Source organism: Culex quinquefasciatus, chromosome 2 (genome assembly GCF_015732765.1).
Source record: "Culex quinquefasciatus strain JHB chromosome 2, VPISU_Cqui_1.0_pri_paternal, whole genome shotgun sequence".
Taxonomy (NCBI): Eukaryota; Metazoa; Arthropoda; class Insecta; order Diptera; family Culicidae; genus Culex; species Culex quinquefasciatus.
The window spans coordinates 209,211,523-209,234,728 of record NC_051862.1 but is presented as its reverse complement, the minus strand read 5'-3'; the positions used below and the strand labels follow the sequence as shown (position 1 = coordinate 209,234,728).

At 35.2% G+C, this 23,206-nt stretch overlaps 1 protein-coding gene, 2 long non-coding RNA genes and 1 pseudogene across 11 annotated transcripts in view; 2 read left to right on the top strand and 2 right to left on the bottom strand.

Moving 5' to 3' along the window:
* Positions 1 to 23,206, top strand: part of LOC6050917 — a 363,016-nt gene that overhangs the window by 137,788 nt on the left and 202,022 nt on the right. The window contains exon 2 of one of the 9 annotated variants that reach the window (XM_038256313.1): positions 2,235 to 3,256. The exons of the other annotated variants lie outside the window; for them this stretch is intronic. The gene's annotated coding sequence lies outside the window, so the exon portion shown is untranslated. The remainder of the gene's footprint in view (positions 1 to 2,234; positions 3,257 to 23,206) is intronic. 9 annotated transcript variants of the gene reach the window in all.
* Positions 16,120 to 17,125, bottom strand: LOC119767526. Its single transcript, XR_005277569.1, has 3 exons — positions 17,042 to 17,125; positions 16,340 to 16,417; positions 16,120 to 16,269 (listed from the first exon to the last, which is right to left on the bottom strand). It is a non-coding gene; the product is annotated as an uncharacterized LOC119767526 (long non-coding RNA).
* Positions 17,142 to 18,808, bottom strand: LOC119767524 (annotated as a pseudogene).
* Positions 19,250 to 19,535, top strand: LOC119767525. Its single transcript, XR_005277568.1, has 2 exons — positions 19,250 to 19,394; positions 19,457 to 19,535. It is a non-coding gene; the product is annotated as an uncharacterized LOC119767525 (long non-coding RNA).

Sequence of the window (23,206 nt, the reverse complement as noted above, 5' to 3'; positions counted from 1 at the left end):
TTGTCTACCAGGCAGACAAAATGTTGAAATCGGAGGAATGTTGCAAAGGTGCGGGGGTTGTTGCAAATGTATTTTATTGAAAATTGCCTCGATTAATCAGGGGAATTTTTTTTTTTTTTCAAAAAACTTCAAAATAGTATTGAAAATTTAAGTGCAATCAGCTTTATTATTAAAATTACACTTTAATTTTTTGGGAAAAATATTATTTTACTTGAACTGTTGAGAGACTTGAAACATTTTCAAATATTTTGTCATTAAAATGTTTGCTAACTATCAACGTTAATGAGAAATACTTAATTTGAAGATTTAATTACTCCGTTACATAAAATATTCAGGTTACATGCCACCATTTTAAAAATGTTAAAAATAAAAGTTTAAAATTGTGTTGAAAACGCAAGAAAATACAACTAAAATCATGTTATTTTCAAATACTTAAACATAAATAAATCAACAATATTGATAGAAGAGTGCCATTTAGCGTTTTTTAAATTTAGTTTGAATATCCAAAATGATCAAAAAATAAAAGGAATATAAAAAATCTTCAATTGTTAGATGTATTTTCTAGTCTATTTCAATCCAAATAACATAATTAAATTTGTTTAAATGACTTATTTTGTAAATGTGGCCCTCAGGATAATTTGTGCTTTAAATTTGGCCCCGTCTCCAAAAACTTTGAGCACCCAATTAAAGTTTCATTTTCAGCATTTTGTAAAAGCGAAACAAAGTTAAAATGCAATGTTTTCAGAACCAAAAAAAAAATGCTTTAATAGACTTTCCACAAAATAACCGTTCAAAAAGGCTTAACAAAAATCCCATCATTATTTATTACAAAATTCATTTAGTTAGTGTTTTTTCTGGAACATGATTCATAAGATTAAGAAAAAAAATCTGACATGTTTAGAAATCGGTCCTCCAGTCCACAAATTTCGTCGAATTTCATTCACTAAATGCCTTTTTTATTGGTCTCGAACACAGGAGCAAGTAAAGTTTATACAACTTTACTTCTCTTGAACTATTTTTTTTATTTTTTTATTATTTTGATATGCCTTTATTTTGTCAAATTTTTGTTGTTGCACTTTCAGGCTATTGTGCAAACTCCAATCACTATCTATTGCCAATAAGCCGATTTTTCATAATTTTGCAGTCTTTTTTCATTTTTATATTTTTCACAAAAAGAAACATAACAATTTTTTTTTTCAAAGCCCTACCCTTCAAAACAGTTCTAAAAAATCAGGGGGCAAAAAATATTTTTCCAAAAAACTTTTGAATTTAGTGGAAATAAATGTCCAATCAACTGAAAACGAATAGAAAACATTTTATATTCAGCAAGCTTAGTCTCGTTTCAATATATCACACCTCAGCTTTTTTTTTCGTCGAAATTTTTTTTTGAAAATAAATGATTGCAAAACATCTGTTGTAAAATACATTTAAATACCCTTTCTTTCCATTCAATTGTGGAAATCATGGCTTGTAATTTCAATTTTAGTATTTGTTTGCCCACCTCCCTCGACTTTGGTCAGATCGAGGGACATAAAGTTCAAAAAATATGTGCAACAACCTTATTTTCAAAATATGCATAAAAGTTTAATGCAAATAAAATCAATATTAAAGGTATTTTTATCAAATTGCTGGCGGCTTTTAAAAAAGAATTTTGGGAAAATGTTTAAGCTTTCGTGTTTTTCGATTGTTTTACAATTTTGAAAATATTTTTGTATTCATCCAAAAAATGGGTCCCCCGCCCCTTCCCCCTTTTCCTTGGCCAGTGTCGAGAGACAAATACATTTTATATAATTTGAAAAATCACGTCGTTCTTAAAAATAGATGTTTTAAAAATATTTTGGAAAAGAGCCAAAACCACTTTGCGCAGCTCGTTAAAGGGAGCCGCTCATTTTTATGCACGTGCCAGCGACTTTTCAAAAAGAGCGGTTCATCGCTACTGCATACTTGTTTTGAAGAAAAAATGGGTATTATTTAAGTTGACCTCAGAAACATTACAAGCATTATTCTGCTTGTATCTACCAAGAATTACATTTCCAAAAATTTTGGAGTTCTTCTTAAATAAAAAAAATCTTATAAAATAGCAGAAAAAATGCATTGTGTTTTCAAATTGGTAATTTTTTGCTAATTTCATAAATCGGTCAAAATATTATAAACGAAAATCCTAAAATTAGGAATCTGTTCAAAATGTTTAAAAATGTTACAAGAATATTGCATCAAAACATGCCTATTTCTAGAGAACTTGCTTCCAAGTCACTCAGCTCCGTCCAACTCTCCGCGCCGTCCTAGTGTGAGTGTGCACAACGTGGTGTTGAATTTCCCTGTATGAGTGTGCTACCCAGCAGCAGCAGCATCCTAGCAAATTGCGAGCGAGAGCGCTCACAGATGATACCACCGAACGGACTCACCACGACGACGACGGCGGCGGCTTCTCCTGGACCTGCCAGTGAAGCTGGAGCTTGGGGCTCGGGAATAGTAAAATAGCGAAAAACTCCCGGATTGTTTGAAGTTTTCCCCGTGACTTTTCCTGGCTGGCTGGCACGGGCCAGGTCAGCTCTCGCCGTGTGAAGAATCTCGCTGAATTACGTCATTTTAATGTGTGCGCGATTTGTGTGCGGGGGAGGAAGACGACTTTTTGGGGATTCAGCAGCAGCAGCAGCAGCAGGATCAACAGGACCTCGGTTAAGCTAATTAAAGTTGCTGCTACCAAAGTGTGAATCTGTGTGGCCTGTCTCAGAGACGAGTTGTGGTGGGGGCCGATGAAAAGTGGGTGGCAACTGTGGGCGCTGTGTACTAACCAGGAGGAAAAACGAACCCAGTGTAATTGAATTTTCCACCCTTCGTCATCCGAGTCGTCAGTGTGGTGTGCGAAACGAGAGTGTTTATTACTGCACACCTGGGTGACAAAATCACCCCAACCCCCCTTGTTGGTGGATCGTACCTGAGAAGTGCAAAACATCTGGAGGGGAACCCTTTGAAGAATAAGGGGGGTTCCACGAAATGAATAATTCAACAGTGATGGAATGTGAAAGGGTGCGGTGAAATCAAAAAGTTTTACCTCTTCTCCCGCGAAAACACCCTCCTCAAAGCTGAAAGAATTTGGTGTCGCGAAATTGGTGGATTATTGAAGTTGTCAACAGCTAGAGTGAGGAAAGAATATCCCGGAATTGGGGGTGGTTGATTGTTGTGAGCTTCCAGGGATTATTGGATAGAATTACGTGGATAGTCACTGAAGGCACTCTCTAATGGTTACGATGAGGTAGGTAATTGTTGGGTAATTTGTTGTGTGGGTGGTGGATAAGAGAAGCTCTGTTGTTACTGGTGGTTTAAGGGAAGAGAATGTAAACACTTGAATACTAAACTTGTTGGAAGTGTTGACAATCTCTAATGAGGTTATCGATAGATTCTAGCCATTGAGTTAATGTAAGTTGAAATTTGAATTCTTTTATTTTTAACAATCAAGCAAATTACCATTAGAAAGCCACACAAAAAATCATAATGCTTTATCATTAGCATGAAAGGCGCACTAATGAACTATAAAGTGGCTTTCATGGAAATGGTCCAATTTTATGCTCTGGGTTTCAACAGTCGTCTCAAGTTCAGACCATGCAAATAAATAAAATTTTGGTAACGGAAAGCTAACGCTGTCAAAATTTGGAAATCTAACTGTGACTTTATGTCGATGTATTTTGTTAGTGATCCTAGATTTCCAGAATTGAAAGATTTAATTAAAATTTCATTCTGACACAATTACAATGTATTTTTTGCTGGATTTTACCACCAATGTGACGTTTATGTCTTATTTAAAGACTTAATAAGAGATAAATATAGTGAAGATTATTTTCACGCGAATAGTCTAGATTTACAAAACAGTTTCAACATCATTTCAATCTCGAACATAGCTTAAAAAAATATGAAAACTTTATTGCTTTACTTCATTAATAAAGCTGTCTTGAATTAATGATTTGCGTCGTTATATACTTTTTTACGCAAAAATAATTGCGCTTGAAATTCTTATTTTGTCATTGTCGTGTTAAAATCAGATTTAAAGTGCTAAAATTTTATTTTTAGTCAAATGTACCACTTTTAAGGTTGATCTCATTTAGTTAACTAATTTTAAAGTTTTTTTTTTTTCAAAATACATACAATTTAAAGTTAAAATTGCTAAAAAATTGGAATTTTGCCTAAAAATCATCAACAGACGAAAAGCACCTTCTTTTCGATTCCTTAAAAAGGTTCTATATGAACCGAAACGTCGAAGAAGAAAACAAACTGGTGCTTGATTTTACCAAGTGACCGAAAGCCGAAACGTAATCTAAACTAAACTTCTAGTATGAAAAGAAGTATAAAATATCGATTCATTTGCACTTTGAACTAAATTCAAAGCACGAATCAAAATTTTTCACATTTTACATAAATTTTGTTCACTGAAAAAACCTTTTAATTTAAAGGTTTGTGTTCAAAAACATATAAAAATTGTTATTTACAAACATATTTAACTTCTTCTAATGCACAGAGGTCCGAAATCGAAATCTAGCGTGACAAAGTTGATAGCGGCCACACGTTAAGATTCAGAGCTTTGGTGTCTTCGGGACAAACGATCAGGGTCAATAGGGACATCTTTTGGTATGGTTGGCATTAGGGTGGTCCAAATTTTGGTGTGGTTCAGAATTTTTATTTCGGCGGGATGACGAGATAGCGCTTTGGTGTCTTCAGAAAAGTTGTAGGGAACACCATTCTAAGCAACTTTGCCGAAAAGCACAAAGCTCTATCTTCAAACGGGAAGTTTCTAGAGCCATTTTTGTAATTTAGGTTGAGGTCTTTATGAAAAAATGAGTTTTTTGAATTTATCAACTCAGGCTTAATTCGTAGCGAGGTAGTGTCTTCTAGACATTTGTAGAACTTATCAACACATACATTTATCTTCCACGATGGCGAAAATCGGACCTTATAAACGAAAGTTATAGCCAAAATACGACGAAATAGAAGCCATTTTGAAATGTGAATAACTCGAAAAGGTGGTGGAGTTTGACCTCGCTCTTAAAAGCATCTGAAAGTAAACATTCTATAGTACATTTGCTGAAAACATCTCGGAGTTCTTTTTTGTTTAACTCATTTAATCTCAATTTGAAAATGAGCATTTTTAAATCGTTTTTTGCCCATAACTTTTGATAGAATTCATCAAACTTCGTTTTTCAAGGACAAAAATGTTCATTTTGACAAGCTTTACAATTGTCTAGAAGGGCCCAAAAATGTACAAAATGATCTAGTGGTTGTAAAAGAAGAAACAAGTTTTTACTGAAATATTTCAGGAATAAATTTAATTATTTTGTTTATTTCTGAAATATTTCAGTAAAAACTTGTTTCTTCTTTTACAACAACTAAATAAATTTGTACATTTTTGGGCCCTTCTATGCAATTGTAAAGCTCTTGGAAGATAAATGTATGTGTTGATAAGCTCTACAAATGTCTAGAAGACACCAACTCGCTACGACTTAAGCCTGAGTTGATAAATTCAAAAAACTCATTTTTTCATAAAGACCTCAACCTAAATTACAGAAATGGCTCTAGAAACTTCCCGTTTGAAGATAGAGCTTTGTGCTCTTCAGCAAAGTTGCTCAGAATGGTGTTCTTTACAACTTTTTTGAAGACACCAAAGCGCTATCTCGTCATCCCGCCAAAATAAAAATTCTGAACCACCCTAAAATTTGGACCACCTTATTCCACCATACCAAAAGATGCCTCTATTCACCCTAATCATTTGTCCCCAAGACACCAAAGCTCTAAATCTTAACGTGTGGCCGCTATCAATTTTGTCACGCTAGATTTCGGTTTCGGACCACTGTGTAATGGTAAAATGTCTAAAATTTCTGGAAATGCATCCTGTTTTCTGATTCGAACATGTTTTCATTGAATAAATTATGACAAATAAATTTATTTTGAAATTTTTTTTAAAGCTATGGTTAATTACCTTTTTAAACTCTTCAATGTTTTATAAAACTTTTTGTTGAATTACTCTGAATACTTCTCAAACACGCTCATTATGATTTCATAATATTCCGTACGTTTTTTATTTAAATTCTTAATTTTGCGAAAAAATCTCAAACCTATCAATGTCACCCTAGTTTAAGATACTATGCTTTTATCCGATCATGCCATTTATGCATAGGGAACACTATGAAATATGGACAAAAATAATAAAGCTACAAAATTCATCATTATTTATTTTACTTATTATTTTAAATATTTTTCCTTCGAAAACAAAATTTTCATAACAGTTAGTAAAAAATGATACTCTGCCGTTTTGAGTGAATTTTTCATTCTTTTACTCATGCAGTGCTGCTAAATGTTCTATAAGATTTTTTTAAACAAATCTACTTATTTATGATATTTATGAAGAAATTGAGAAATTCATAGTGGAAATAAATCTGAAATAAGGAATTTGATGAATGTTTATTGGAGTTTATTGTCAATGTTACTTTACCAACTTAAAATTAAGCATAAAATTTACATTTTTAATCAGTCAGAAATCTTTCAACGCAGCCTTTCCGTTACGCATTACCGGAAAAAAACGGAATCGACGTAACACCTTATAATGTGGCCCTCTTAAACCTTGCGGTTTCGTCAACGGATCCACAGGTGTGTATCGTTCTTTTTGCGACAAGACTCCGCCTCCCGGGTCTCCTAAGTGTGAAGGTATGGCACGGGGAGAGGGCACCGAATACCTATATTTTACACTTAGAATTTTTTGCGTCCACCTCGGGATTCGAACCAGCGACCTCTGGATTGTGAGTCCAGCGCGCGGTCCGATTGATCCACACAGGCAGACGCATTACGCATTACCAGCCTCTCGAAAAAGCAGCGTAGAAATCAAATAAACTTCCAGCTATTTTATTTCCAGAGCTCCTGCTACTGCTGGCTGCTGTCCTGCGGTGAAAGCGCTCTCATGCATGAAGCACAAGCACGAGCATCCTCTTCTTGTGCGCCTCCTCATCCTGACGCACAAACATAATCGTGCACACACACACACACAAACTCGAAGGAGCAAAAAAAAAAAGAAAAGCTCCTCCCAACAACACAATGTAACTATGCGAGATTAGAGCCGGGGCCGGGGAAAATTTATGACCATGCAGTGGTGACGAACGGACGGATGAAAGAACGGACAGACTGACAGGGCCGAGGTTGGATGGACGGCTTCTAATGGGGAGCGAGAGGAGACGACGGAATCCTTAGGGGAAATTCCAGTGGTCCTGGTGAGGAAGGACTAAGTAGTACACACCAGAGATATTCACAAAAAGCGGAAAATTGACTGACTCCGGAGACTAAGGAAAGAAGCTTTTTCTTCCACAATGCTACGAGCTTTGATTTTGGGGAGGTTGGGTTGATTGGGGACTGAAACACTTAAATGAAATGTAGCCTTATGCAAAATTTTAACTGAATTACCAACTAATCTTATAAAAAATATTGGAGTTATCAACATATTGGGAAAAATATTTCTTCAAACATTCTCAATGCACCCCAAATAACCTCTAAAAAGAGTTAAGGACAATCCGGAAGCGTCCAGAAGACTCAGAGTAGACCAACCGGGAAGCATACAATTATTTTATTATATTAGTGATGATTGTCGCTTTCGACGCGTGAAATTTTCGGGTCACCTCCGGGGCAGCCAACCGGGAGGTTGGCCAGATGCCAAAATAGGCATTTCCACCCATTTGTCGGGTACTGCAGCATGATGAAGAACTGGCTCGCAATGTGATTATCCCGCAATTGGGGGATAATTGGGCTGAAGTTGAACACACAAGTGTACACCGGCATAATTAAGGATGCTTGTGCTCAAGTGTGTTGTCAATTGGGGCAGTTTTTCGGTGGAGACAGCTTTAAATGGAGTTTTTTTAAGCAACTTATCAATTGATGGTGGAGTTTAACAACATTTACCCTCTGCTGCTCATTTTTTTGAGTAATTTCAATTTTCAGTGTTCAAGAGGTCATATTGAGCGATTTTTTTTTTCTAAAACTATACTTGTTTTATGTTTTCTTGCTTATCTTCGTATTTCTCGCCTTAATTTGTCATGCCTATTTTACAATCTCTCTTCATTATCTATTGTCTATGTAGAACCAATTTTCAAGTAACCATTTTTTATGTGCTTATTTCACTCTATTTATATACTCAACCTGTTATCATAAATGCCAAACAAGGGGCATCAAAACATAATATGAGACAAAACCAACATTACGGCATACTTATTTTGACATGAAAATAGGGAATATTTGATAAAAACATGACCAAAGTTGTCCCGAGAAAAATACTTTCTTAATACAAAACATTTGCGAAGAAACATGAAACAAGTAAAATCATCTAACACAAGTGGCAAAAAATATGGCTGAAAATTGCAATTATCATGGAAAAACTTTTTTATTCGATTTTTTTCCATTTAAGATACATTTACCATTGTTTTTTTTTTATCTTATTTCGAATAGAAGAAAACAATTGCAATTTAGTTTTTTCTTCCTTTTTTTGCCCCTTACTCGACCATGACCAGGGCCGAGGGACAAAAAGGGTAAATTTTCGGTTTCACAATTTCAGTGCATAGTTTTCTAATAACTTTCTTAAATAGTTTTTGAACAAGATGAAATCTTCTCTTTGCATAAAATCAAACATATCGTTATTGGATTGTATTTTCATGATCTTCATAGATTATAGTTGCTTTTTTTTACAAGAGCTTTTACAACTTTTGAAAAAAATCAGGTATTTTTAAATAAAGTTTTTGTTCCACATTGACAAGAAAAAAATCTTATCACGTCAAAATACTAAAAAAAAACACAGTTCAAATATTATTTATAATAAAATTGTTAAACTTCACGAATTGTTCGATAAAAAAAACTATTTCTAAGAGTATTTTCTTAGCTAAAGAAAATTATTTTTTTTAAATGAAAATGTTATCACAAACTTAATTTTAATAGTTTTGAAGCACGAAGTATCACAAATAACTCTTGTAAAAATTTCAATATAAAAAAAATCATGAGAATATAATTGTCTATCAGTTTCAGTTTTTAACAAATCTTTGATAACAACATTTATAATTACTTCCCCGAGAAAGCCGCGGGTAATCGGCTCCCCTCTCACTCCCACTAACAATTACACACAAGATCCTCTGTAATTAGTACTCTAAGCTTTAAGTAAAATGTAATTACAAAAGCCGACTCGGTCCTAACCAGGTCCCAGTTCCGAAAAGGACCTAATAAAATAATTTAATAAAAAAAAAACATTTATAATTTAAATTGACTTTAAAAGTACAATTTGTTTTAGAATAAAAAATGAGTAGTTTAAATTTTATTTTTAATTGTATTTTTTTGATGATTCTTCGAGTTAGTGTAACGAAAATATTCAAATTTAAAAATAATTGTTAAAGTGAAAATTTAAGAGAGGATGCATAACCATATAAAAAACCCTTTTAAATTTGTTGTATCAAAATCGAAAAATAAAACAACAAAAAAAAACAGCAAATACTTGATAAAATTTTGTCATTTGTTCACAATTTTTTAAAGACATTCTTAAAATTTGAGGAAAAACATATTAACTTAAACAATAATTGGCATACTTTTGACAATGAAATTTTCCATTTTATAAAAAGTATTTTGGTTTTTGAATACTCAAATATGTTATTATTTGCATCTGGTGTAAAATACTTTTTTTCTCATTTTAGTTTGTAAACCAAATATTCTGGGATATGGACATGGAAATCTGTGTACCATTTCTGAAAATCACACGCCCTCGCATTTTTTACTAGACCTAGCTTCTTATCATCAAATTTAAATTTTATTTTAAATTTAAATGACTAAGAATTTTTCAGACATTAAAATAAATAAATCTTTACAGATGAATAGAGTTAAGTAAACTAAAAATTTGTGAAGACTGTTAGATTGTAAGATTGATGTTGAAAAGTAGCATCAAATGAAAGTATTTTGACCAAATTTAAAAAGTAGAATCAATTTTTCGACCATTTTTTAAAACAAGATTATTTTCTTTTAAACATAAAACAATCGATGTTTCTTTCCAACACCGCACAGTGGGAAAAATAGACGCAAAAATCGACCTAATTGGTGCCGGTCAATAAGAACTTTCAACCAAGTGAGAAATTCAGAGGAATCGATTGGTGATGGTGAAAATCCGCGGAAATTTGCGTAAGGCCTGTTGAAGGTCATTCTACCCTATTTTTTGCTTTTTTTTATAAGTTTTAAATATGTTGCGGAAGTTTTAAACATTTTCATATAACTTTTTCTTAAGTGAAAAATTTTGAGGAATGGATTGGTGATAAAGAGAAGCAGCGGAAAATTGCGATTTACTTTATTTTTTGATGTTTTCATTAGTTTTAAATATGTTGCTGAAATGTTCAGTACTTTGACATAACTCTTTCTTATGTGAAAAATTCCGAGGAATCGATTGATAATTGTGAGAACCCGCAAAATGTACCTGAAACTCATTTCGATGAAGAAGAGATGAGAGAAGAAAAAATGTTGTCAAACCATCTAACTTATCAGCAACATATTTAAAACTAATACAAATAGCAAAAACAGGGTAAATCGGCCTGGAACGGGCCTTACGCAAAATTTCGCGAATTTTCATCATCACCACTTGATTCCTCGGAATTTTCACATAAGAAAAGTCTTGGTTGAAAGTTCTAACTGACCGGCATTAATTAAGTCCGTTTTTGCCTCGATTTTTCCCACTGTGCACCGGTTCACCATTATTCGCCAGAATCCTACCCCAACCCAGCGCTCTGCCTAATCAGAATATATCGCCAGTGCAGGTTTCAAAGGGGTGTCCACCCTCCAACGGGGTGATTTATCCTGTTTAGTCCCACCAATGATATCGGTAGGCCTCCCAGAGTAGATCCGAGCAAAATGCTCAAGCCTCCTCACCAAAGTCATGATCAGTTCCAGTCACGTAATCACCACGCGAAAAGGATGAGGAAAAAGTAATAAGACTGTGCGGAAAATAATCCACTCTTTCGGGAGGTAAGAAAGCACGTGGTCATAGTGTTGTACACGTGGTTTGGTTTATGTTTTGGGGGTGGTGTGTGTGTGTGCGTGAAAATCACGTTACGGTTTTTATGAACGTCGTAAATTACCACACCGTCCTTGCGAGGATGAAAAACATTAATTATGTGCTAACGAGGAGGGAATCGAAAGATGCTTATTTTTTTTCGAAGGGGATAATCAAATTTTGGCGGATTCTTCTACAGACAAATCAAAGCACTGATATCCTGGTCATAAATTGAGCATCAATCGTTCTTTGATTTTTTTCCAGGTCAAAAAAAATCGTTCCAGCTTCAGCTGAATCGAGATTAATTGATCTCATTTGTTGGGGCCGAACCAAAATAGGAAACATTTATGTCACCAGCCGACACGGTTCGGCCCCTGATCCAATATTTGTTCGGTAACATTTATTTATTTTCCCATTATTTTGTCATTTGCTGCCTCCGGGAAAATCCTCCCAAAAATGTACGTTCGGGATAAACCCCGAATGATCCAAAAAGTCAGGTAGTCCGGTTTGAGCCCCCTCCTGTCACCAGGTTACGCGTTTTAGTACCTACGACTATTATTAGTACAAGGAACGTAAAAAAAGTGTCACAAAACTGGCGGGCCATGACGTGCTAGTCGGGTTGGGTTGGGTTGGGTTGGGTGGTTTGGTTAGTGAAAGTTTGATTGCCTGTTTGATGTTTTGGTCGACACAACATGTCCAAGGTATTATGAGCTTTGTCGCTTGTAATTGGTAATAAAGTTAGCTAAAACGATGGATTTGGCTGTTAGGGGATTAAGTGAGGTAATGCTTTAATTTATGTCATGTCAAAGGTTTCAATAGGTAATTTCTTTTGATAGGGGGTTTCAAACCAATAAATTTTTGATGTTTGATAAAAATGTTAACGAATTTAGCTTTTAAATTCATAACAGATTTATTGAAAATGTGTGTTAATCATAGGTTTTGTTCAAATAAATTATAAAATTATAAATCATTGTAGAAGTTTGATGAACTGAGATATTTCAATTTCAGATTTTCGTTATTTTTGGAAAATTTAATTTTTGTGTTTTTAAATGGCATCATTAGTTCTTCCATACATGTCTCCATAAAATTTATTAGTACAGGGCTATCCATACAAAAAGACTTTTAAAATGTTCAAAAATCTGTATCTTGATAACAGATTTTCTGATCGTTTTTTTTTTTCTGAAATTTATAGGTATTGCAGAAAACTATAGCTACACAATGAAAATAAGTTTATTTGAACTTTCCACAAAAAAAAATGCGCTAAACAACTTGATTTTTTTTATTTTCGGATGTGTTAAGCCGATGCAAATATTTTTTAAAGTTTATGTCCTAAGATCAAATCAAAGTCGATGGAGGGAGGGGCAAAAAAAAAAAAGTTTAAAGAAATGAAATAACCGGCCTCCAATCATTTGAATAAAAAAGTGTTTTAAAATGCAATGCACACCTGTCCAGTTGTTTTGCAATCATTAATTACCAAAATTTTTAAGTATTGACGAAATTTTATTTTTGCGAGTAAAAAAATTGCGAAGCTGTGCAAGGTAATTTCATAAAAGTTCAAAATAAGTTTTAACGGGCCCAAACATGCTAAATATGATTATCAATCCAGAAAAAAGCCATTATAGATTGATCTCAATTCAATTTTAATTGAAATTTTGATGGTTTTTGAATAAATATTTTTTGGCCCCCTGATTTTTTGCCCAGTTTGGGGGGGGGGGGGGGGATATGAACTTTGTAATTTTTTTTTGCTGCGGCATTATAGATAAAAAAAATCATGTTTTGAGCTATGCTACAAGTTGGTTAAAAAATTATTTGACATTGCTAGCAGTTTTTCGAAAAATCATGATTTTTGAAAAATGTCTTTATATTCAATCATTTATTTGCAATCAAAAGTAATCAACATAAAATTTGACAGCGTGTACCGTTTTCAAGTTAAAGTTATTTTTTTCGTGATAACGTACCTTTTCTAACTTGTAGGGGTTATGACCAACCATGACTGGTTTTTTTCTCCAAAAAGGTCAGATTTATTTGTTTTAAATAAATGTTTTTGGGCCTTTTCAATTGTTAGGATTGATCAGACAATTTTCAAAATATATTTTTTTAATGATCGGAATAATATAATTTCATTGAAAATCGGACGCATATTTGCCGTTCAAAAAAATAACATTTTTTGTCAATAAAAAAAACAAAATTAATAAAATATTAAATAAGAGTATTTCTTTTAATGGCTTAAAATAAAGTATCATAATGCTTTTTTAAGTTTCTCATCCGAAAAAAAAAAAATTAATTCAAAACACAGTAATAATCATGAGAAGAACTGGAAGCATATATATAGTTTTGTTTTCAAAATTGTGTTAGTGAATTTCAAAATGTATTATTATTAAAACGGCAAAATGTTTCACAAAAGTTTTAAGTATATAAATTAAAGATTGATATATCGTGAATTGAGAACTGAGGAAAAAATTTCATGTTTCCCATGATTTAAACCTGAAAGGAAAAAATGAAGAAAAACACTTTTTGTCATGATTTGAACATTTCAATGAAAAAACTTTTCTTAATATCAGAATAATCCAGTACAATTATTTTGCAATTATTGACGAAATAAAAAAAATTCTTTTCAAATTCAAATTTGATTTTGCATCTTAATATTATTTTATTATTTTTTTTACGATTTTTTCATTTTTTCCGTGTACCTTACAAAAGCAACGTATAGACAATGTATCGTCTAAGTAAAATAAATCTTAAAAAAAATAAACTAAAGAAAAATAAGTTAAAAAGGCGTCAAAAATGCGATTTTCAAGCGAATTTTAATTAAAGCTTTTGAATATTAGAAAAATATAACGGTGAACTTGAAGGATAAAACATTTTTTCAAAATTTGAGGAGTAATTTCAAAAAATAAGCTTAATTTTTTTAAAGTGTTTGTTTTGATTTTAAAATTGTTTTCTAATCGTTGCAAAATTTCAATAAGTTTCACTTTTAGCTTTGAAACTTCTCTCACAAAAATATAATGAAGAACATTTCGATCTTAATTGTTTGAATTAAGTCCAAATATATTAAAATAAAACATCACGAGAAATAATTATATGAAATTTATTTAATTTTTCTTATATTTTTAGAAAATCGTGACGTTTTTCGATTTTTCCCTCTTTTTTAACGTTCAACGACATAAACATTAAAAAAATATGACTTTTTGGAGATTTAATCAGTTAAACTTTTTTATTTTGTTAAGCAACATGGGTTATTGGTAAATGCAATCGTAGAAATGATTGGAAATTTTTTAAATGCTTTTTCATGCTAGTATATTAAATAAAACATTAGTTTATTTATATTTTGTATTTATCTCTCAACATCAAGAAGAGTAGACCGAATTGGTTGCTTACGAAAATTGAAAAAAAAAGTTTAACATTATTATTCCAAATATTGAATAACTTTTATTACTCAATAATTGTAAATAATTAAAAAATGAAATTAATGAATTACTGAATTACCAGCTTTAAATCAAAGTAAGTAATAATTATTTATCAGTCTGAGGCCTTGCTGGAAGCCTTTGATTTTATTTTGTCAATGTAGAAGATTCTTTCCTGAGATTCCACCCAACAATGTCATAATTGCTTTCAGACACTGTCAATACCTTTTCCAGCAATGCGTTGCCAAGTTTTTTCTTATCGTCTAATTATTTTCCTCCCCAACAAACAAGAATTTCCCAGAAAATCCCCCATCCAATAACGAAAGAGCAAAGAGGGGTGGGGGGGTTACCATCTCGTAATTCATCGGAAAACACACTTTCCAAACACTGACGCTCGAGTTGCCCTTCTTTCGTCAAGCCAAACTGACTTTGCTCCTCAAAAGTAGATGTGTCACACTGTGTGTCCTCTGTATTGGCTTCCGCCTGAATGGCTTGCGCGATGAAACCAATGTTTATACTTTTCTCAATTTGAAAAGATGTTTTCCTTTTTCAACTTGCGTTTTGTGTCGTGTCCTGGGAGGGGAGAGACCGTTGAGGGTTCGGCGGAAAAGGGTACCTGTGCCTGTCAATTTGACGTTGAAAGAAAAGTTCAATGGAACAAAAAAAGAAAGAGTGAAGAAAGAAGAAGACAAGTTGCTGCTTCCTTATTTCCTTTTTTTTGCAGGATTGACATTCTCTGTAAAACGGCAAAGTTGGGTTCTCCCGGCGAGCAAAGTTAGAAGAATGTCAAGTTTTTCCGCCAACCCCACTCTCTGTACAGACTTTCCTCGAGGAAAAGCCAAATGACGAATCGATGCTCGGTGGGTTCTGCGCCGCAAGGCTATCCCGCATAAACGAGAACCTTAAAAAAACTTTGTGTTAAATGGTTTTCTCACCATTTCAGAGATCGTAACCACTATTTGAAAAATGGTAGCAAAACCTTAAAAATACCATATCGGAAATGGTACCCTACCATTTATCATAAAGTTCGACCATCTGAATTGAGGGTGGTTAGCAACGGTAACCTTAAAATCCTCGAACAACGTTTCGTCAAATTACCATTTGTGTAATGGTAAAAATAAAGTAAATTTTCGCGAAAAAGCGACCTTTTCTCTCGGTTTTTACTGTTTAAGAAATGGTTTTTAAATAGTATTTTAAGGTTTTTCTTACAATTTTTAACCTTGCGTCTACTATTTCAGAAATGGTGTGTAAATGGTATTTTAGGGTTTTTCTTGCTATTTTTACCTAGCGCTACTATTTTGGAAATAGTTTTCATATGGTTATTTAAGGTTTATCCTACATTTTTCCCAGTTTCACTATTTCAGAAATAGTTTTCAAATGGTAAATTAAAGTTTATCATACAAATTTACGCTTTTTGAGAAATAGTTTTGAAATAGTTTTTAAAAGTTTTTCTTACATTTTCTACCTACCTATTTTTTACAGAATTGTTCACTTTTTGACGGATGGTTCACAGCAATAGTATTTGAACTTTAGCGGCTTAAATTCTAGTTGAATGTTGATTCTGTTTAGTTGATCACACTGCCAAAATCGTCCAAACCTGAAAAAAGTAAGAAGAAAAAAAAATCACAAAGTATCAAGTTGAATATAATATTCAAATATATGTACTTATCTAATTATTCAGATTGATTGATGCCAATCGTTTGTTCGCTTCGTCGCATCCTCGGCGGAACAATATTGTCGGCCGGCTGCCGGCAAAATCTCTTTTGATCACCGATCGAGTTCTCCAGCACCAGCTGTTCCGTTTTTATCAAGTTCTCCACGGCGCTGAAATGATCATCAACAAAAATGTAAATTAAATATCTGGTAAATAAAATGATTTGTTTGAAAATTATACCTGCGCACAAAACGTAAACAACGACCAGCCGCACAAACGTTTCACTTCAGACTGTTTTTGCCTGCGCTAAGCGCTTGCCTGCGCGAGAGCAGGTAACGAAGCGTAGTGAGAGAAGAGAAAAGAAAGAACGCGCTAGGCAAATATTATTTTGGGTTGAATATAAATTATTGATAAATTGATTTATAAATTTAATGCAAAAAGAGATTCTGCATTCAAAAGAAAGCAAGCCCTAACTTTTTGAAGATTGTGTTTCCTTTGATGGTTGGTGTAGATTATTATGCGAAACAATGAATAACTTTCGCAGAGGATCTGAAACTTAATTTCGCCGGGACAAAACGCCCTATTTGTTTAAAATATCACACTACACCTCCACATCACCGATTCCGTTGATGCTAGAGAACGGAACCGTGATTCCGCTGGTCAATCTAACTGACCTGACACTGTGAAGATCGACGTGCGATGGTAGAGAGCGGTCCAAACGAATTAATAACTTCCGCTCGTCACACTCGAGACATTCGTCGCTGACCTAGCGGAGAGTCGAAATCGACATCGGCACAGGTGCCACGACACCAGTGATTTCGTCTAACCAGTCTAGAAACACTGTTTTGTTCTAGCCATAATGTATTAACATTGTGGAGCAAAACTGCTAGCTCCACGGCGGCCAAAAAAACCTAACGCTGCCATAATGATACGATCACTCACCGAAACACCGCGAATCAAAACCCGACGAATTTCGCTCTAGTTTCTAGTTTCTTCTGAGCAGGTCGTTTGCGCATTTGCGACGGCGAAGGAGTCGCTGGTTTTAGCGCTCCCGCTTGAGCAGGTTCGGGTCGAGGTACTGGTTGAGCTGCTTCCGCCGGACGTGCCGCGCCTCGGTCTTCATGCCGTCGCGTGTCGTCTCGAGGACCTTGATGTGCACCTGAAAGAAAACAACTCGGTTAGAGACACGTTTTTTTGGCTGTAGAATCGCTCAACGCACCGCATGTTTATGCACGGCATCGGTAAAGTTCTGGATGCTTTCGGTCATGTCCACGTTCAGGTTCTCTGACCGCTCTGACCCCATGAACCAGAGCGAGCAGTGTTGTCTGCGCCCTCGCCGCCGTCCTTTTGGTTTTAGTCCAGCTGCTCGAAGCACTTCGGGTTGACGTGGGCCAGGTTGATGTGCAGGATTCGCTCCAGGTTCTGGATTAGGTAGCGGATCTTGGACTCGACCAGTCCGCACCACTCGAGGAGGTCGTCGGTGTTGTTCGAGGTCACCAGCAGTACGATAAAGTAGCGATACTTGAAGAAGAAGCTCGGCGCCTCAAACAGCTTGTCCCAGCCGGCCTTGCCGAGCATGATTTCGTCCGTGATCTGCATGCCGCGGTTGAACTCGTTCAGCATGATCTTCCGTGTCGAGCTAGACACGTGGAAGGTCGAGTTTTGCTGCGGATATGCCGGCGTGATGATCGGCATCAGGTCGAACCGGCCCTGCACATTCACCCGCGGATCCCACACTTGAAAGCCCAGATTCACGTCACGTGTCCGGCCGCTTCAAGAACACCGGCTGGGACCAATTCCAGCGCGAAAACACCAGAGAGAACTTGTGCACTTACGTGGCCGCGACGACATTTGGGAGCTGACACGTCCTGGCCACCAGCATAGCCCAAGACACACCTCCAAAGTAACCCAAAGAAGTGGAGTAGATTCCATGCTCTGAAAACAGAAAAAAACAGTGAATAGAAGAAAACCCCAATATTAACAAAAACCCTAAAAGATACCAACCAAAGCTCAACTTACTCTTCGCCCACAGCTTGGTCGAACGCAGCGCCAGCCGAAAGTTGTCAATGTTGGGCACCAGCCGCAGGATTTCGTCGGTGGCGCGGCATCGCATGCGCATCAACTTGGGGTCCAGATTCTTCAGCAGCATATCTTCGCGCAGGTCAAAGTTGTCCGGAATCTCCTTCAGCGCCAACCGCGCAAACAGCAAATCAATCTTGATGCCGTCAAAGTTCATCTTGACGTCCGGCACAAGCATCTCCTCGACGGCAGGGCACTCTGTCACCTCGGGCTGTTTCTTCAGCAGCTCGAGGAACGACCCAAAGTAGTCCTGCCGTTCGATGTTGCGCGGCGCCACGCACAGCGCGTCAATATTCGTCAATATTGTGGTTAACGGCCAGCCGGTACGACCCAAAAGTGTAGATCTTTCCGCCGAGCTTCTCTGCCAGCGCTTTCGGCATGTTCTTCGAGATGGACACATTGCGCACCCACTGCTTGACCAGCGTGTTCAGCTTGGACAGAATCTCCATCCGGAGGTTCAGCACGGACTCGTCCTCAAACACGTTGTACGGCTCAAAAAAAACTTTGACGGCACAGGGAAAATAAAAAATCAAAACAAACATTCCTCCTCCACACGGTCAGGTGGATGTACTCAAAATCAAGTTCGATTCACTCATTTTGGACCATGCGTGGAGGAATTCATTTATGAGTTGCAACACCAAGTCAAGCAAAACATTGTAAAGCGGCCATTGTCATTTTTCAAAACATTGAGAAAAACAAGAATGAAATTTGCAATTAGTTTTTCAATTCCTATTTCATACCAATTAAGCAAACTGCGAAAATGATTTACACAACATGTGTAAAAATGGTATAGTATGCATCCTTAAACTTAAATTGATGGAAAAATTCAATTATTACGACAAAATTGATGAAAAAAGAACATAAGCCCCGAACGATTGTTTTACTCGTGTGGGATCGTATTCAGCCCTTTGCGTTTTAGCGCCTTTGAAAACATTGACAGTTTCATTTTCCACATGGTCCCTGGGCTCCTGTCTGGCGGTTTGTTTTTGTTGTTCTTTTGTTTTTGGCCAAGCAGGCCACATCAACACAGAATCAGCTTTGCTGTTTGGTCTTTGCAAACAAAGTAATTTTATTTGTTTTTAAAGCTTTTTTTCACTTGCCGCGGCCAGTTTAAAGAATTTTTGTGTGAAATACAAGTCTGATCGCGATATTGAAGTGTGCATCTTGGTGTGCAAAATCGATTTTCCAATCAGATTTACCCCGGAGACGTCCCACGGTAAGATTTCCTACAATTTGATTTTTGCCGATGTTATTTGATTAATCTCCACTTCATTTCAGTTGTGCCAATGGCAAAACTGTTTCGCTGCAAGCTGCAATGGGTGAGAATGTTTCGTCGGATCTGAGCGGCTCACCATGGGAAAAAAGTGTACCTTCAGCGCGAAGTGCTTTGGGCACGATCGTCGAATCGAAATGACCTGAAACGACCAAACATTCCGACACGGGATAGCGATCCGAAGAAATTTATCCGGTAATCAAAGATTTTGCGGTAGTGAATGAAATTTAATAAAAGTATGCTTTACAAATGTTTTAATGTGTTGCTATTTAGAAGAATCACAACGTCGCTCCTTTTGACGAGATAGGAATTAACCAGAAATATACGAGAAATCTTATTTTAAGTAAAAATCGTTTCTTTCACCAATTTGAAACAAAGGGCCAAGCTTTGTTTCGATCTTTGTTTTGAACAACATTGTGTTTCTCCCTGAGACGATCACGGGTTCGAAAACAAAACAAATCAGTTTCCATATTGGTCCTTTGAATCGAAGGATCTATGTGGAAGTTGAAAATAAACAAAACGTAATAAACTTTGGCCTTTTGTAAAATGTGCTCCAAAATGGGGATTACGCTCCGAGGCACAATTTTTATTCAAAATAATAAGAAAACCTGGTTGAATTTGGTTAAACATATTAGAAAATCATTACAATAATTTGAACAGATATATAATATCGCGTATTGAAGTTATCCATTTGAACTTTAAAATAACCTTTTGATTTAGGATAACTATTTCAGTAAACATCCTCAAAAAGTTTTTCAAAGTCATTCAGAAAAAAATCACCATTACAAACTTTTTAAAAACCCTAATTATAACGGTAACTATTTGACAAATAATCATCCAAGTCCGCCAGTTGAACCATTTGAATTTTAAAATTACCTTATGATTTAGGGTGACCATTTGAGAAAACATCTGCAAATAGTTTTTTAAAGTTATCAAGAAAATTGTTTACCATTACAAACATTAAAATAACTCTATTACTTATGGTGATCATTTGTCAAATAGTCATCAAGGTCCACCAAATAACATTATTACAAATGGTGACCATATCTCATAAGGTTTTTTTAAGTTCCATAATACAATCGATATAGTTTTCGTTTATCCGGGATGTGTGCGTTTAATTGAATTCATGGATTCCATTATTCCGACAGGAAAAGTTGACGAACACGGTTTGGAACTTTTACTCCTGGTGGATTTTACTTTGTTAACAGAGGATGAAAGGTGTTTGAATAATGTGTGACCTTCTGTTATAATTGACAAAACTTTTTTTGAATAAATGCAATACAAGAATTTTCTGATGAATTTTTACTCACAGTTAAAAGAAATTAAACTTTGGATGGTTCAACATTCGGATTGTTTAGTTTTACCTATTTTTTCCAAGATGTAATCTAAATCTAATTATAATCTCAAAATAACTGAACAAATTGCATCGACGCAATAAAAACTGTTTCCATCTGATTCGAAATGAATCCCACAACACTCTTCTCCTCAAAATGGCTCACACTGCCCAAAAAGGACACGGTGGAATTTCAGATTAAGATCCGCACGCACTTTTTGCTGATAAAGCACATCCAAATCCACGCACGATAGCCACAGAAAAAAGCTCTGCCTTGCTGGTAGAACATCACGCAATTCTACGAGTTGTAAAAAAAAGCATCGCAACCAGGTCGTAGCCATTCGCAACGACACCCCATTTTTTTGATCACTTTCCATCACGCTAAGTGAACGTGGATCCACAGTGTGGGTCCCACATTGGAATCTTATCATAGGTTTGTGAAATTTGAATTGTCATTCCCACATTATAAAGAAAAAAAAAATACATTGTAAATTCGAAAAAAAGAAACTACAAATTTTGACAACATTTCAACATTAATAAGCCCATTGTGCCCATTTCCCCCCATGTATTCCGTATGATGCTGCACTTTGTATTCCGGGAGGCATTTTGATCACATTTCGTTCGAATCCGTTTTTTTTTCTCCCGTCATTTGAACCAGCTTCGCAACGAAAACGGCCCACGAATAAAGTCTAATCGGAAAATGGCATCGATTTCCCAGGTCCTAGCAGCTGGGTGAGGCGTTTTTTTTGTTTGTGTGTGTGCAAATATTGACTGGTGAGATTACGCAGAAGGACGTGGTGAAAAGTCACCAGTTCTTTCGAGGGAAGCGCAGAATGGTCGCGTCAAAGGCTCGCAGCGATGTTGTTTCTTCTCGTGGATTGTTTTGAGTTTATGGCTTTTGGTGCAATGTCGTACCTTAAAATGGATTACGAAGGTTGTTGGAATGGTTGCAGGAATGTTGGACATTTTTGGAAATTCTTTTGAATAGCAATCATCAAAATAAAATAATCTTATTTAAATATAACAAGTATAGATTAATTTTCAAATATAAATATTTTCAAAGAACTCTAATTAATGTTGTAATTGTTTAAAGAAATGGTTGGACAAGGCAGAAAAAAAACTAAAAATTAAAATAATAATAAGGTTTTCCAACATATTCATTTTTTAAAGAATTTGACAATTCACTGATTGAAGTGAGCACCTAAATATAAAAAACCGTCGTGTCGTGAATTCGGTGTTTTAAACATGACAACCCTATCAAAAGTTATAACCACTTAAGTGTTTATTATGCACTTTTTTGAAGCCGGATCTCAAACATTTTGATGAAAATGATGTCTGCATCAATAATGTGACTAATTTTGGAATGCGTACTCAAAAAGACCTTTCCAACGAGACCAAAAGATTGAAAATCTGACTGCCCAATCGATAATAAGAAAAAAAAATTAAAAAATACAATTAACATTCCAACTCCCAAGGCCTCAAAAAAGTTGGAACGGAACCTTCAACTTAATGGTTCTTGGGTATAACTCAACCAATCAAAATAAATCTTCTTTTCAATGATTTGTTAGGATGTCTACATGATTCTAGAATTTTGCAGAACTTAATTTGATCAAATCTGTAATTTTTGCGATCAAAAACATCGTTCCAACTTTTGCTTGTAAAAAAATCGCAAAAAATTCCGCGGAGGCAGTTGTTTTAAAAAAGGTGGAACGATGTTTTCGGTCGCAGCAATAACAGATATGATCAAATCAAGTTCTGCAAAATTCTAGAATCATGTAGACATCCTAACAAATCATTGAAAAGAAGATTTATTTTGATTGGTTGAGTTATACCCAAGAACGAGACCAAAAGATTGAAAATCTGACTGCCCAATCGATAATAAGAAAAAAAAAATTAAAAAAATACAATTAACATTCCAACTCCCAAGGCCTCAAAAAAGTTGGAACGGAACCTTCAACTTAATGGTTCTTGGGTATAACTCAACCAATCAAAATAAATCTTCTTTTCAATGATTTGTTAGGATGTCTACATGATTCTAGAATTTTGCAGAACTTAATTTGATCAAATCTGTAATTTTTGCGATCAAAAACATCGTTCCAACTTTTGCTTGTAAAAAAAATCGCAAAAAATTCCGCGGAGGCAGTTGTTTTAAAAAAGGTGGAACGATGTTTTCGGTCGCAGCAATAACAGATATGATCAAATCAAGTTCTGCAAAATTTTAAGATCATCTAGACATTCTTAAGAATCACTGAAAACAAGAATCGTCCCGATTGGTTCAGTAATGCCCGAGAACCAGCGAGTTGAAGTTACCGTTCCACCTTTTTTGGGAGGCTTGGGCGTCCGTGTAAATTGGACAAGCGTTATGCGTACCAGTGTTAAATGTTTGTGAAACCGGCTTTTTATAATATGAATAAATGAATGA